Genomic DNA, 14,149 nt, shown 5'->3' with positions numbered 1-14,149 from the left:
ACAGCTCAGTGTTAGACTGGGACACCAGGGGCCCACCCAAAAACCTTAGACTAGGGCCCCCAAAAAACTTAGACCAGGGGTCCACTCTCAATACTATTATTCTTCCTCTCCTCACTCAACCTCTATTTCCTACTCTCTTTCCTCTACATACTATAATCTATTATTCCATCTATTTAGCCTCTTTGTTCTCATAGAAATAGGGAATAGCCATGAAATAGGCCAAATCTTTAGCAGTGTTAGGGCACACTGATACCTGGGCAAACTGGGAGTTGTCCTGGTATTCCGACACTGCTACAACATCAGCTTTCCAACGCAGGTCTCTGTATACAAAATACAGTTATTAGCTTACCAATACAAGGCCTCTAAGCAAAGTGTCTATCGGTCACCTCCCAAAAGAAACCAACTGCCATATACTAGAATAAAACTATTAGCTTCCCATGGATCTATTGGTATCCCATAGCTATTCTATTTTATCTTATTGAATGGAATGTATTACATAGCCCCTACATTACATAGGGGCTCAATATACTCATATATCAAATTAGCACTGTAAGTACCAAATGGGGTATAATGTACATATTTTACCCAGGGTGCCACTAGCACACTTGTATTGAATTACCATAAAATGCAGAAGACAATTGTACAATATACAAATCTTTCTCAACTAGGTAACTAATGTAACACCCCCTCCCATGCACATACCCTTTTTTAAAAGGGTACCATCTTTGGGAACAACCCCATTCTCTATACTTATCTACTTGTTTGGCTTCTGACTATTATTCTGATGACTTTTAAACTATTTCTTGGTATCAGAATGCAGCCTTGTCCTCTTTCTCTTCAGGTTGAATACATACAGTGGTTTTCTGTTCCCCTGGACTGGCTTCTAACGATTTCCATATTTTCAGATATCTAGCCCAGGGCTGTCTAACTGGCAGCCGCCCCCCCCCCCTTTGTGTGGCCCTCCACATGAAAGAATGTCTGCTGTGTCTGCTTACCATGTGTAAAATTTAAAAGGTATCAGTACAGAGATTAACTGGCTCCTGCATTGTTTAAACCTCAAATTCAGACCGTAATCCCCTGTATTGTTCACAAATGTAATCCCCACTGTATTGTTCACACTTGTTACACCTCTATTGTTCACGCCCCTAAAGCCCTGTATTGTTCACACCTGAGACCCAGACTGAAACTGCCCACATTGTTCACCTGTTCACACTCATACAAAATTCTCATGGGGCACCAGCACTGTGTCACTGTATGTAGTGTAGCACATTTTAGAGTGGTCCTGATGAGTTTCCCTGTCTCCTGCTCTGCTCTGTCTTCCCTATGCTCCCTGTATGTGCCATACTATGCCTGCCCCATGCTTCCCGGGTGTGCCATAATCTGCCTTCTCTATTCTCCTTGGGTGTGCCAAACTCTGTCTGTGTGTGCCATATTCTGTCTTCCCTATGCTCCCTGTATGTGCCCTGCTCTGCCTGTGGAACATAAGCCTGGTATTTGTTCTGGGGGGTTGATAGGGGCCCCTAAGGTGTTTAATCATGTTCTGGGGGGTACTGTAGGTACTTATCCACAGGGGAGGAGGAGGTATATAGATTTAAGGGTATGTTTTAATATGACTTAACTTTTTTCACATATGAGTGACATCCCTGCAGTGAGCACCAACCATTTGTTTTTTTTGGTGTGTATTAATGTGGACATGGTCTTGTGGTAATGTGGGTGTGGCTTAAAGTGGGTGTTGTCTAAAAACAGGTAGTGGCTAACACTGGCTTCCATTATTGGCCCTCTGCCATGTAGACCAGAAAAACAAAATAATTCTGCAAAACAAATCATTCTGGAAAGCCTGCATGGCCTGGCTGAGTGGTGGTGTGTATAGAAAGCCCAATCAGAGAACTATGGGGGTTATGTAAAACAAGGCATTAAGTTTGCCCAGGAGCAGTAACGTATAGCAAACAATCAGAAGGCAGCATTTACTGGTAACCTGTTTAAAATGCAAACATCCTATAGGTTGTTAAGAGTTACTGCTCTTGGGAAAGCTTAGTGTCTTTTAATACATAACCCCCTACATGTGAAGCAACCAATCACAAGCCCTGAGAGGACCAATGCTTAGACTGACCTAGTTGGAAATGTAGTTTTAGGGTGGTGGCACATGTGGCTACTTGGGGAGATTAGTCGCTCAGCGTCAAATTGCCTCTTCTTCGGGTGACTAATCTCCTCAAAATGCCTTCCCGCCAGCTAGACTGTAAATCACTGGCGGGATGGCACTCGGATTACTTTGTTTTCCGAAGTCACCCGAAGTTGCCTCACGAGGAAACTTTGGGCATTTTCGGAAAGCCGTACTCATCACTCTCCTCCTGAGGTCTTAAAATTTAAGTCTGAAAAGATCAATTTAAAGTGGATTTCAGCATTATCTGCAATCAGCCAGTTCACAAATACACAGATTAAAGAAACTATTGACCAACTAGAGAAATCTTATTAATTTGATTTACATTTACATGTTCCTTCAGGTCAAATGCACAATGTTTTTCAATATAAACTGCAGAAAGGGTAGTAGGATCTGTGCAGGCAACTGTAAATCCTTCAGCTTTAAAGCCTCAAGCCTATCATTACTACTTAAAGAGACAGGTTGATAAAGAGGGCAATCATTTCTAAAACAAGAGCATGATAATCACCCAATAACTGGTTACAGATGGTTACTGGATGCAAAACATTTCAAACCCTGTAACTTACCTAGCCCTCGGTTACTTAATAAAAAGAGCAAGTTTGCTTCAGTGTTGTGATAGATAAGAACCAATCAGATATTGATTTTGTTAGGTGTTGAGCTGGGTCTTCTAGAGTCCACTGGAAAACATGGCATGGAGAGCCCACAAATAAGGTTAATTGTAATATTATGTTATATAGACTTATGGAAACCAGAAACCAGGTGATAGTACAGGCATGGGACCTGTTATCCAGAATGCTAGTGACCTGGGGCTTTCCGCATAACAGATCTTTCCGTAATTTGGATCTTCATACCTTAAGTATACTAGAAAATCATGTAAACATTAAATAAACCCAGCAGGCTGGTTTTGCTTCCAATAAGGATTAATTATATTTCAGTTGGGATCAAGTACAAGGTACTGTTTTATTATTACAGAGAAAAAGGGAATCATTTTTAAAAATTTGGATTATTTGGATAAAATTATGTCTACGGGAGACGGCCTTTCCGTAATTTGGAGCTTTCTGGATAACGGGTTTCTGGATAATGGATTCCATACGTGTACTTGTCTTTGGCTAGTGTCCAGTAGGGCCAGTGCCTACTAGAATATCCACTGATAATCTGGCAGTACAGCCTGACCCTATTTTCATATTTTACATGTATATATCTAGACTGATCTATCTTATGTCTTATTGGGTGCTATGGATTAAGAACAGTAATTGTTGTAGCTCTGTGAGTAACTAGATAAAATCCCTAAAAGCTTGTGTGTGTGAATTTTCTGTATTCTTTTATTTTAATGTTGTTCTCGACAGATGTTTGTCAGGATAAGTATTAAAAAAAAAAACCTCAAAAATGGTCATAGTCTTCACAGCCTTGACAATGCTGATCACTGATAACCAAGGACCAAAAGGAAATGTTAGCTTTGCAATAATTCGTACAGAGGGAACAGCCTGAATTTGCAATAAGTATCAATATTCTTGTGCTGCTGTAGTGTTTCCTACATTTCAAATCTTCCCTAAAGTACAGAGCACTGTTTAGCGATTCAGCAATTAGTAAAGGCCTTGAAAGATGTTGGGATAAAAATAAATGTTGACCAAATGCTGATTTAGTTTAGACTAGGGCCAGATGGGGCCGAAATCAGCCTGCTGAGCTCTGTAAGCCGATTTCAACCGCCGGGCACTAGAAGAATCCTCTTCTTATCCTCTTCTATCTTCATGTCCAGAAACCATGAAGCTCCTGCGCAAACACATGCAACAGAGTGTGTTCATTCCAGAGCCAGCTCAAAGCTTCCAGACACAAAGTGGCAGATTTAGCAAGATAGGTCTGTTATTTTTTACATTAGCGAGACCTTGTGGGCCCCATTCAGAGAAAATGCCCATTAGCCCTGTACTAGACCTACCGCATTCAACACAGTCTACATCTAATTGTTGAAAAATGGACCCTGCTAGTCATTTTATTGGGGAAAATGCTTGTATTGATCTTTTGAATGTGCGAATAGATTTGCTTGGCCCAAAGACAATGTACATGTAATATGTGTAGAGGTATACGATAGCAAGTGACTTGGCAAAAGTAGGAATGGTATGGGTGGAATGCAGCCAGGCTTTTGTATTAATAAAACACTGGGCTTATCTCCGTTGCATAACTTTGTTCCTAATAAAACCAGGTATATTGGAACATAGTACACTCTGCTAACTGGGTAATAGTGGAACTATGTCCTTATGTGTTCTAAGCAGTACAATAGGGGGACCTCCTAGAGCAGTGCTGTCCATCTATGTCTATGTAGAGGACTAATTCAATATCAAACTGCATGTTCATGGGCTGGATTACATCAAAATGATGATTGCATACACACCATTGCCCATAGACAGGCAGGGGCCCCCTTAAACAAATCTTGGCGGTCTTTATCTGACCCATGGGCCTCATGTTGGACAGCCCTACACTAGTTTCTTTCAAACATAGATGTACAACGCTGCAGTCCCTTCTTGTATGGGTTTGTTCTGCTTGTACTGTAATTCCAACATGCATTTAGCTACCCTTGCTATGTTAAAGGGGTTGTTCAACTTTAAATTAATGTAGAGAGTGATATTCTGAGACAATTTGCAATTGGTTTGGATTTTTTGTGGTTTTTGAGTCATTTAGCTTTTTATTCAGCAGCTTTCCAGTTAGCAATATTAGCAATCAGGTTGCTAGGATCCCAATTACCCTGGCAAACATGCATTAATTTGAACAAACAACTGCAATATGAATAGAAGAGGGCCTGGATAGAAATATGAATAATAAAAGTATCAATAACAATATATTTGTAGCCTTACAGAGCATGTGTTTTTAAGATGGGGTTAGAGACTCCTATTTGAAAGCTGGAATGAATAAGAAGAAAAAGTCAAATAATTAGAAAACTTTAAAAAAAAATAAATAATTAAGACCAATTGATAAGATGCAAAGGGGCAAATTCACTAAGGCGCGAAGCGCCGAACGCTAGCGTTAATTCGCTAGCGTTTGGCATTTTCGCTACTGCGCAAATTCACTAACGAACGCTGGCGTAGTTTCGCTAGTGTTACTTCGCAACCTTACGCCAGGCGAATCTTCGTTAGCGACGAAACTACGCAAATTCACCAACTTGCGCAGTGTAGTGAACGCTACCTTTTACGCTAGACTTCCTTCGCCACCTCAGACCTGGCGAAGCGCAATAGAGTAGATAGGGATTGTTTCAAAAAAAGTCAAAATTTTTTCTAAGTCCCAAAAAACGCTGGCGTATTTTCTACATGAAGGCTGATAGGCTGAAAAAGATCGAAAATTTTTTGGGGCTCCCCTTCCTCCCCCTTACATTTCCTGACTCATGGCAACTTACCTAGACAGTGGGCACATGTGTAGGGCAAAATAAATTTTTTATTTGCAGATTTGAAGCCTTCGCTAGCGTAACTTCGCTTTATATAGCGAATCAACGCTAGCGCAACTTTGCAACCTTACGCTACCCTTGTGTGCAACTTCGGATTTTAGTGAATTTGTGGAGCCCTGGCGAAACTACGCCTGGCGAAGTGTGGCGAAGTTGCGCCTGGCGCAACTTCGCATCTTATTGAATTTGCCCCTAAGTATTGGCCATTCTATAAGATACTAAAAGATATCTTAAAGGTGAACCATCCCTTTAAGTACTGGCTTTATATATTATATTACATAGTTTACCTAATAAACTGCAGAAGCTTATTTAACCCTTAGTCCATGCAACAGACATTTGCAGAATTTGTACAAGCTTCCCAGTGCTAAACAGAACCAAGTTATTTTTGAAGCTGCTATGTGCAATGCCTGTGAGATTTTAATCTGTCATCATGTTGCGTAAGAATACGGATATTGGCTGTTCCTTGCCCCCTGGTGCAAGAAAACTGTGCAATGCAACAGCCCCCATTTAGGCTACTGCCAGATGGGGCTATAAATGCATGCGGAGAAGCAGCCTTGTGTTGCAGTAGCCTTACTATTTCAGTCAAGATTAGCCTTCTTATGGTATACGTAAAACAGCCTCCTGTTGTCCTATCCTATTACAGAGCTAAAGTACAAAGGGTGGGGTGTGGGAGAATTCCAAGGGTACTTTATAAAATATTATTGGAACTGATCCGTCCATAATTGTTTAAAACACAAAAACAACAAGCATTGTTTTTGGCAAAACTCAGAGTTTTGTAGTTAAAAAGTTATGACAATAATGTTGCTAAGCCCATCGCAGTCATTAGAAATCATAGGGGAACCATATGACAACATTGTCTGGGCCCCTCCTGCCCCCACACATCTCAATACCAAAGTAAAAAACACGAGTGCTAAAAATCCATTGGTGACTAGGGTCCCCCTCTACAAGTTAAAAAAAAACATTGATGGTCAGGGGTCCCATAGAAGATTTTAAAAAACCCATTGGTGGCCAGGTGTTTAATAAAAAAAAAACCCTTTAGTGTTGAGTGGAACTTTTAAAACCTTTAAAATTCGGTGTTCAATCTACTTCCTTCTCCTCCTTCAGTGGCTTTGCTTCCTTTGGCGGATTTGGCTTTTCTTTGGCTTTGATTTTTTGGCAGTGTCCTGCATTAACTAAAGGGGGGTCCGGCTAATCCGGGAAGTACAGCACTGCCGGGCCCTGCTTTAAGCTTGAAATCTAGAGGGCTCAGGACAACTTTCCCCCCTGTGCCCCCCAGTGGTGGTCCTGGCTAAACCATCATACCACATGAAGATTGATCCCTTATGATGGTCCTGTTTACTTTCAGGCTAGCATCCCTGTGCATGCAGGGGCACTGCACCAATGAGGCTAGTTGAGAAACTTGCCTCAGGGGGCAGCACTCCACTGGTTACCAGGGCTGGAAAAAATTCAGATCCAGGTAACTTTAAGAGCTAAGAGTTGTAAAACCAGAAATTGTAGTTCAGAGAGGGCAATTGTGCTTCTCTGCTCTAGCACCCTGGACCCCCTCTGGTTCCACACAAAGGTGAGCTCCGAGGGGGGGGGTGTCAGCAGCAAGCCGCATCAGATAGGGGCTAGGATGACACCCTGTGCATGGTTGTATTATCCTGGAAAAGTGCCTCCTGACCAAAGCATTGGCCTCACAGGCTAATCCACCCCTGTAGAATTGAGCCAAATTGAGCATTCCCAAACTGTGTCTGGGTTATTTTTATTACTTTGCTATAGAAAGCTGAGGGAAAATATTTAGGGCATGTGGATCACCATCCTTCTCCCCTCGACACTGTTAAATTGCCCTTCAAAACAGGCATAGGTTGGCCTATGAAGGCTACATCCCTGGCCTTGCAATATATACAGTATACATATATTGATACAAAGACATGAAGTCCTCACTCATCCACAATGGCTTAACTATAGAAGACGGAGACCCCCTGGTTGTGTGGAGCCCGGATCATGGGGTCTGCTTCCCCTCCCCAGCCTTTCTAACTGCAAGTGAGGAGGGAGGCTAAAGCAAGCCCGATGGGGGTCAGCAGGAGGCAGATAGTAGGTGGGTGGGAGGCAGGCAGTGGGAGGGCAGGTTGTGGGGTAGGGTAGAGGTCTCAGTGCACCCGGACCTAGCACACACTAGTTACACTGCTGCTCATCCATACTGAATATGTAAAAGACATATTTTGTGTATTAAATAAATTCCCTCCCTTTTAATATTGCAATATATTCTGTCTGGCCAACTACGTCTAACTGGTCTAAACAGTCCTACACTCACTTTTACCCATGTATAAATGTGCCAGGGATGATATAAAGGGGTTGCATTTGATGGTCAGTTTGCTCTTTTGAACCCAAATTAACTGTATAAATAAGTAACCATGAAAGAACTATAAAATGATTGCAGGACAAATATGGTTCATTTGACTGCTCCCTTGGTGAGTCACATGTGAGTGAAGCTGAAGATTGACGAGGGTTAAGAGGTCACAGATTGGGCCCTTACTGTGAGGGGAGGTGATGAACTAGCTGGCTGAGACAGAGGTTATATAAAGTGCCTGCAGGATTGGGTTACACAATATGGAGCTACAATGCGCTACATCATACACAACTCTCTGCACTGGAAGAGCTGCAAGGATTTCTGTTATTAGAGGGGAAAGCACAAAGGTATGGGGAAAACCATGCCAACAAAAGCATACAGGCTTCAGCTAATCAGTATAGAGAAAGTGAGTATCATTCCCTGAGAAGCAGCAAGGCATCCAATATATGTGCAGCCTATAAGAGAAAACTTGCCTGTCTGCATTACTGCGCAGTATGCATGGCATGTGGAGCTCCAAGATAAGCTCCATCGCACTCGCCCTGAGGATAAAGGGACTCATTTCTAACAAACAGTTGTCGTTATGTAAAGAAAAAGAAAAAAGAAACCCCACCAATAGTTGTGGTTATAAAGTTAATAAGTAAAATTCTAATAGGTAATGCACCTTACTTATTTAAGAACAATAATTGATTAGATAATATACTCCAAAATTAATTAAAGTGCTAGTGCCGTTATAATAACATTGACTTTTTCTAAGTACTTTAAAGTGAAAAAAATTCATGAAGCGAGTCAATTCAATTCCTCTGTGAATTAATAATACTCCCTAAATTCATCCATAAATATACAAAAAATTCATTAAATAAAGTGTGGTGCATTAATTTAAAGTGTTAAATCTAAAAAAGTTGATTGGCTAATTAAAAAATAGTTAAAAATGACCAAACTTGGTAGTGGGTTAAAAAAATCTGTAGTCACAATCCATAAAAATAGTTAATAGAAACAGGAAAAAAATAGATGGTGGAGTTGTCCCGTAATCTAGCTACCTGATTTTTTTCTAGAGCCTGGGACACCACAAAGATAAGGTAGAACAGGGTACCCGGGGCTGTGGCCTTGGTATTTAACTTGCCCTAGATGTTTAGAGAGGCTAAGTAATCCTAAAGGGCTAGTCCACACGGGGAGATAGCGACGCGTTTGCGGTCGCGGCGACAAAGCGCCGCGACCGGCGCAGGCGACAGTTTTGTATGGGCGCCTATGTAAAAACGCCTGTGCTAACCACACGAGGCGATGCGCTTTTCAACAGTCGCCTGAAAATGCCTCGCCAGGCTTTTTCAGGCGACTGTTGAAAAGCGCATCGCCTCGTGTGGTTAGCACAGGCGTTTTTACATAGGCGCCCATACAAAACTGTCGCCTGCGCCGGTCGCGGCGACTGTCGCGGCGCTTTGTCGCCGCGACCGCAAACGCGTCGCTATCTCCCCGTGTGGAATAGCCCAAAAAGCCACAAACCGTCAGCCCCTTAGAATGGAAAGAAGATTTTAAGAGGTTGTATAGAATAGTAAAGGATTTGACCCAAAAAATCCTTGCCCCCACTTCCGTTGAAAGAAGAAGAACCAGACTGTTAATGTAGATCGAATTTACAAAAAAGAATCAATTTGAGCAAAAGAGGATTACTGAGAACTATGACGTACGTTTCGCTAAAAAGCTTTGTCAAGGTGGAAAAAAAAAAGTTGTCGTTATGTCCCATATTAAAGATAATGGGCTAGAGGCAGCCTTGTGGCCTTTATACCTGACTAAAGGTAGCCATACACAATAAGATCTGCTCGTTTGGCGAAGTTCCAAAATGAGCAAATCTTTCCCCGATATGCCCACCAACGGCAGGGCGATATGGGGTTAATCCAAACGATCAGATTACAATGAAGAGAATGGGCGCCAACGGGATGAGGACCACATCAACTAGCCAATGCGGTCCTTGATCGTCAAAAAATGAAACCTCCACGATCTATATCCAGGATATTGCGAGATATCAATCATGGGGACCCATCGGAAGCCCCAATACATTGGCAGATAAACGAATCGGTCTAAAGGAACGATATCGGCAGCTTTAATCTGCCCGTGTATGACCACTTTAACCTTCTGGATCTTGTGCAGTCTTGATACCAAACTGATTGAAGTTATGACACAGCCATAGCCAGTCTTGCAACACTGACACACGTAGGTAATCACTAGCTGGTAGGGGAGGTTAAACCATAACACTGGGGCAGCATAGATAAGCATACTTATTTTTTTTTTATGTGCAAAGTACGAAGAGAATGCAAAGCACCCTGTTTGTTACCCTGCAGGCTGTGCCCTGGTGCATAGCTGTTTTGCTCCTAGAACAGGTTGCACTTTAACCTAAGAAGATTGGTGGTACAAGGGCGTCCCCTGGAATGCCCCCCTAACATTGCATCATTTATATGTACAGGCTAGGAAACACAGGGGTCTGCAAGGCACAGGAAACTCCTGTAATAACCACAAGCCTTAAGTACAGAGCGGTGTTCTCCTGCACCCAACTGCATTCTAAAGCTTGCACTGAATTTTTAATGTGGTGCATGTGCCTAGTGCAGCCTATGCAAGAAATTGCAAGGAATTTCCCCAGGTGCACAATAAACCTGCTAATCTATATAATATTGTTACCCCCCCCCCACCACCACCACCCTTCCCTACATGTATGTCAGCCTACATGCAAAATTACAACCTGCTAAAACAATATGTGGTCAGGAATTAACCAGATCTCTAGTAGGCAAGTCTGAATACTCTAATGGACAAGGACTGCATCAACAACCCAATGCCATCCTTTTCTGCCTGTTATGATCATCTGATAATTGTCATGGGGTGTAACATAAAGCCTTATTGGACCCATCACCTGAACCTTCTATTTGCACTTGTATAGTTTCTGATTTTCAATCATGATCTGGCTGTATGACATCCAATTTGTATGCTGACAGTATATTGACAGATGACAGTTGCAGGTGTGTTTGCCAGTCTGCTCTTATTTGCTGCCTGTGGTTTTAAATGTGACCGACTGCACAGAGGAATCTCAACAATTTATAGAAGCAGAAATTGGTTCTCAGAAATTAATTTCACTCTATAATGTAGATAGAAAGATAGACAGACAGATAGATAGATACAAAGTAGCCCTATAAATTATTATGTGCTGATTTGCCCGTCCCTAATTTGTAACATTGTTAGGATTCCATCAATCAGACTCGCTTCAAGCAACTTGATATAATTATGCTGTTTGGCAATTTTTATTTCCTTTTTATGAATTCAATAAAACCCTTCAGGCCATTGTTTTAGGATAAAAAAGAAAAATAAATGTATGTGCATGTATATCTTAAAAGGGGAAATTGACCTAATTTGAACAATATGCAATAAATCTTCTTTGCTATTTTTTGTGATTTTTTAGTTATTATTTTTGTTCTGCAGCTCCCTGGCTTGGGTTATTAGGTCTTAAATAACCTAGCAATCACTTAAAATTAAGCCCTCATAGTTATATTGGCCAGACATGAGCCAATAAAACCTACCAATGGCCAATATGACTGATAATCAGTTGAAGATTTACTATTGGGCAGGTTAGAAAATCCAGTTGGGTAGGGACGTCTGTCGAAGGTTGATGAGGTCAGCTCCCATATCATATTACTGTTAGGGGTCAATCCATTAGACCAGCTCAATTCAGCCAAGAATAACAGATCTTTAAGGTGGCCATACATGGAGAGATCCGCTCGTTTGGCGATGTCGCCAAACGAGCGGATCTCCCTCCGATATGCCCACCTTGAGGTGTGCAATATTGGGCTGATCCCATCGTTGGCCTTACGACCCAACGATCGGATCCTAACGATGCCTAACGGGCGGTCGGATCGCGGGACCGCATCAACGAATAGATGCGGCCGTGATCAGACAGGATTTTTTGTCCCATCCGATCGAGATCTGGCCGACTTTCGGACAGATCTCGATCGGTGAAGCCCGTTGGGGGGCCCCATACACGGGCCAATAAGCTGCCGACACGGTCTGTCGTCAGCTTATATCGGCCCGTGTATGGCCACCTTTAGGTGCATGGCCAACTGCAGCATGTATTTTGGTTGCTGGGGTCAGTGACCCCATGAAAACCAGATAGCATTTTTAGGTGCAGGCTGGAAAACAAAAAGCAGAATAGGAAGGTTAACAATGCAAAAACCATCAAAATAAAGTTCCCTAGAGTGGGTCCAACTAGAACATACTAAAACTGAATTCATATGTGATTCTCACCGACAATAGATGATTGTAATGGGGGTCGGGGACTGCCACAAAAACATTTAAAAATGTCCTATGGGGCTTTCTCAGTTGCGCATCTGCATAATAACAAATGATTAACATGTTCCACCTCCAACCACCTAAAAACATTCCCTCTTAAGTTTATTTCTGACATTTGTTCCCTTTTTTCTGGAGCTTATTAGCAGGCTAATTAACAGTGTACAATGACTAAGGATATACTGGGGAGATACTCTGCTGCTATGTTGCTGTTGTATGGCATCCGCTGACCTGCTGTAATCCGAATCTCTTTACGTAGGTTCCCTATCGGTGTAACTCTTCTCGTAGCTGTAACTGATTATGGTACACTTAAAGGGCTAACACACACACAAAAAGTGCATGCAGGTTCCCAGTGCCTTCATTACTTGTTTCATGCTAAGCAAGTGCTAAAGGCTATGAAATGGAGCTGAAATGAAGTGCTGTGTTTCTTTTGCTTTGGAGATGTTTGCCAACCCCTGTGTGTGTTTGTGTGAAACACCCACCCTTCCCTTCTCCTCCTCCTTCTTCCACCCTGCAGAGTGTAGAACTATCAGTCCCACTCTCCTGCCAAACATACAACTCCAACTGTCTTGCTGATGGCTGGGTCCCCAATGCCTTCTCACATTGTCCTTTCCCTGATGTGATTTTACTGGCTGCACAGCCATGGGAATGTAACAATGACATGCTAACTCTCTACTCCTGCACTTGACATTTTGGATTTCCTTAAAGAAAAATCCTAATAACACTATACCATCTGACAGATGACTGAATAAAAAGTACTTGTACGGATTTCTCTAGCAAGGTAAGTAGGCTAATAGATTTTACTGTAATTTATTTTTGTAGAATTCTTATCTTATTAAGCCCCATGCACAGTTTTAGCAGAGGGGGAAAAGGGCAGAAAAGAGACTTATCATCTAAAGGTCAGGGATTTTCTGTTGAAAGAAAAACTGCTAGAGCTCTGGCGAAATTAGGGATCACAGCAGGAATATTGTGACAAGTGTCGCACAATGCATAAACCACCCAGCTTAAGTTATTAAACCTGTTTTAATGGTAATCAGCTGACTCACAAGTTACCTTTTCAAATTAATTACTTCCGATCCAATACAAGTGAATGGTAGAAATTTGCTAAGAACCCTGATAATGTGCATGTGATTTTGTCAGCACAATCAATCATTCCAAAAAACTATTCCCTGCACAGATGGGAATCAATACATCTAGTAATAAAAAAAGAAATCTGTTCTAGTGTTTATTGAAGAATATTTTTGTTTGTTTTAATGTTTTAAAGATAAAATAATCATGCATTGTAAGTAAATTACACAATACTAATGTCTTTTACTATACGTAGAGATGGATTGAAAAGTTTCAGTTCTTATCATAATTGAGCAGTTTTAAACTTTTAAACATTATGTGTTATGTTTAGACTATATAGGCATAGTAGTGGGGATAATAGCCACTGGGACTGTGGGATAGCAGTTATATTAGGGAGAGATAGTGCATATAATAGCAGTGGGATAATAGTTTCTAGGAAGGGAGCGTGGCTGTGGGATTTCAGGTATAGTAGGGAGAGATGGTGCCTATAGTAGCAGTGGCATAATAGTCTCTAGGAAGGAAGGGACTGTGGCTGTGGGATAACACACCAAAATATACAGGAAGGATACTATATAAAGGATAATAATTATAATGTGTGTATTTCCTTTCATACTCCAAAATAAAACAGCTAGGTTAATTGTCCTTTGATGTGTCTGACCCCAGTGTGTGTATGAATTTGATTGGGACCTTAGATTGAAAAATCCAGTATCTAATGTGAACAATGAGTAATCATTTTAAAAACTGCAGAATATGTCCATACTATATCATTAAGAATAACAGTAATAATATACTGTCGTCAGTTATGGTGAATAGGGGGAAAACATGAATGCATGTTAATTGATTTCCT

General features: G+C 41.5%; 1 protein-coding gene across 4 annotated transcripts in view; it reads left to right on the top strand.

The window, feature by feature from the left end:
- Window positions 1–14,149, top strand: part of avpr2.S (arginine vasopressin receptor 2 (nephrogenic diabetes insipidus) S homeolog) — a 450,241-nt gene that overhangs the window by 392,138 nt on the left and 43,954 nt on the right. Inside the window, exon 1 of one of the 4 annotated variants that reach the window (XM_018232833.2) lies at window positions 12,626–13,015. The exons of the other annotated variants lie outside the window; for them this stretch is intronic. The gene's annotated coding sequence lies outside the window, so the exon portion shown is untranslated. Of the gene's footprint in view, window positions 1–12,625; window positions 13,016–14,149 lie in introns of those variants that run through there. 4 annotated transcript variants of the gene reach the window in all.

This window comes from Xenopus laevis, chromosome 8S (assembly GCF_017654675.1).
Source record: "Xenopus laevis strain J_2021 chromosome 8S, Xenopus_laevis_v10.1, whole genome shotgun sequence".
Classification (NCBI taxonomy): domain Eukaryota; kingdom Metazoa; phylum Chordata; class Amphibia; order Anura; family Pipidae; genus Xenopus; species Xenopus laevis.
Note: the sequence above shows the minus strand (reverse complement) of the source record. Positions and strands in the feature narration are given on the sequence as shown.